The sequence below is a fragment of the Alligator sinensis genome, unplaced genomic scaffold (genome assembly GCF_000455745.1).
Source record: "Alligator sinensis unplaced genomic scaffold, ASM45574v1 scaffold60_1, whole genome shotgun sequence".
Lineage (NCBI taxonomy): Eukaryota > Metazoa > Chordata > Crocodylia > Alligatoridae > Alligator > Alligator sinensis.
Genome location: NW_005841858.1, coordinates 2,022,784 through 2,025,641, shown reverse-complemented (window position 1 = coordinate 2,025,641; position 2,858 = coordinate 2,022,784). Strand labels below are relative to the sequence as shown.

The 2,858-nt window shown below is 46.2% G+C and overlaps 1 protein-coding gene across 1 annotated transcript in view; it reads left to right on the top strand.

Moving 5' to 3' along the window:
- The first annotated feature begins 74 nt into the window (after positions 1–74).
- PLCH1 (phospholipase C eta 1) overlaps positions 75–2,858 on the top strand; it is a 218,754-nt gene continuing 215,970 nt past the window's right edge. Inside the window, exon 1 of the mRNA XM_025214840.1 lies at positions 75–194. The gene's annotated coding sequence lies outside the window, so the exon portion shown is untranslated. The remainder of the gene's footprint in view (positions 195–2,858) is intronic.

The window sequence follows — 2,858 nt, the reverse complement described above, 5'->3', positions numbered from 1 at the left end:
TCTCCCGGGCGGCGGGCCCGGCGTCCTCGCTGCCCCCCGAGCCTCGTGGCTGTGACCTGGCTCCCGGGAGCGCTGAGGAGTGAAGCCGCTGCCAAGCCTGGCTGGCGCCCGGCTGGGGAAGTGTCTTCGCCGCTTTCTAAGGAGAAGCGAAGCGAGCACCTTGCGGCCGGGCCGGGCCAACGCCTCGCTCGCAGGTGGCCGGGCCCCGCTTTTGTCCTCCCGCGCCTTCCCCCCGGCCGGGCTGCGCCTGTCGCTGCTGTCCAGCGAGCAGCCCGTGGGACAGGCTTTTTGGTGGTGGGTTGATGAAGTGTTTCTGGCAGGCCTTGTCACCCGTCAGAAAACTGCCTGAGTCGGTTAGCGAAGGCTTTTCCTGAAGTTGAGCTGGGTTAGGGAGAGTCGGTAAACTGCCTTCAGCCACCAAGGACTTACACTCTTCGGGTGGAATAAAGTGAAGCCTGTTACTGTGTTACCTAATGCGTTATTAAGCACTTCATCTCAGGCACAACAAAGGCATCTTAATGAAACCAGAGGCTTCTGCTTTGTAAAGATGAGGGTTGTTTTTTGTTAAAGTTCATGTTGATAAGCAGAATAAAATATGGGGTGGTATCCCCATGCCTCTATCAGAAGGTTGAAGAACTTCTGGCATTTTTTAGTGTTGCTTTCTGTTTGTGACCCTGTGTAGTGGTTCATATCCTGCAACCGTTCCTAAATTTTCAGTGACACAGTTTCTTTTGACTCATGGAGGTAAATTGTAAAGCTCAATGTTCTCAGGGAGTCAGATGATAATTAGGGAAAAGGGTGAGGGGTTGACAAGGGTGTGAAAATGTGGCTGAAACAAAGACAGAAGGGTTTGGTGTGGTCTAGATTTATAGCCAGACAGAACTGGTATTGAAAGAACAATAGGTTGAGTTATTTGGTCCAGGCTTGTTTTTTAGTTTGTGCAACTAAACAAATTTCAGTTCACACTCAGTTTTTTTTTAAAATGTTTCTAGCTAATGTATTTAAAAATGAATGTCTGTAAGAGATTTACATTTTGGCAAGTTAAATGCTTTTGTTGATGAGAGCATTTTTACAATGCTTTGCTATACAGAGAGTGTAAAGAAAACATTTTTTCTCTAAGTACCATTCAAAATCTAAAAGTCCCATATTTTAGTGTATATGTATTGCAATAATAAGCACATGCCATAATTCATAAGAATAACCCTGGAAGGTTAAATATGGGGGGTTGCAAAAGAAAATACTAGTAATTACAAGATTCATTTTGTAATGAAGATTATTATTTGATAATTAAGATATAGCTGACTAAGTTATAAAGGGCTACTTTAGGGATTACATTAAACTGCATTCATTATGTAGTGTAAAATTTAGACCTTTGTGGAAACTTGGTGACAAGGCAGGGTGTGAGATCAGGAGGACATACTAGAGAACAATTCAGCAATTTTCAAGTGCTACAAAACATGACACCTTCCACAGTATTAGCATTTTCTCAGCATTAAACAAATTGTAGGGTTAAATGATATTTAGGTAAAATCCTTTCCGTGTTGAGGTCATTAAGAAAAATTTTTATTGACCTCAGAGCAATGGGATTTCACCCTTAGAAAATGATAATGCTTATCACTTTTGGCCCGATCCTTTAAGATCCTAAGCATTCTCGACCCCCTGTGAGAATTAAGAAGGCTCTGCCCTTGCTGGCCTGGGTCCTTTCTTTTTGAAAGCTCCTTGATAAGTTTTGGCCCTTGATTTTGAAATTTATTTAAAAAACAAACAAAAGATGCAATTAGTGAAACAATCTGTATTTTTTTTCCTTTGCAATGCAGTTAACAGCTTTGTGTAGCTATAATTAGGTTTACTCAAGTTGCTAGAAGATATATAATTCCAAAAGAGGTGAAGAAGAGGGCCAGCTCCAAAGAAGGACTCAAAATTACACACCATACCACCATATTTTTAGATGTCTGACCCCCCAAGAGTGGGGACTACAAAGTATATCTAGCCTCCCCTCTGCACTACATAGGGAGTGATGGGACCCTCAGAGCGATTCAAAAATGTTGCATGCCGAGTGAGGAGCCACTGGGAGCTAGCCCATAGGAAGCATAAAGGGCTTGCTGAACTTGTACTCTTTAGAGATGCGGCTGCACCTCTGTCCCCTTGGGATGGAAACAGACATCAACTTCATGCCACCATCAATTTTTTTATGGCAGCACAAAGTGGATGCCTGTTTGCTTTCATCTCTTCCGTCACATTCCCAATGCTCAAATTTGTGGCCATGACAGAAACTAGTAATACATTGGGTCCCTTTATTGCAGCCCGTGTTTTTCAGCTGCCCCAGGGCAGGGGCTCTGCAGGCTTGAGGGGTCTGGTCCTGCACACCCTGACAATTCCTGGGCAGGACTGAGCCCCTCAAGTCTTGGGAGCACCTGCCTTACTTTCCCTGTTTACCCAGATGTGTCCCTCAATGTTGTTCCCATTCCTTCTCTTCCCTCCCACCTGACTTCCTGTTGGTGCTGTGCAGTCATGGCACTGCGGCTGCTGGCAGCTGGGCCAACATGAGACAGGGCACAGTGCAGTGCACCGAGTAGCTGTCCCACCAGCCCACCCACTGCTATGAGGTGCTGCCGCCATGCTACATCAGAAAAGTCAGGGGTAGCTGCCCTGGTCTGAGCACCCCCATGACTGGCATGGATTCATCTCCTAGTGGCACTGCAATGGCAGCAGCTCATCAAGGTGGGTGGGTAAGTGGTCTGACTACTCAGCACAACTGCACCCTGTCCTGTGCGGGCCCAGCTTCTGGCAGCTATGGTGCCAGGACTGCACAGCCACAATGCCAACAGCAAGCAAGGTGTGGGGGACAGCTCTGTGTG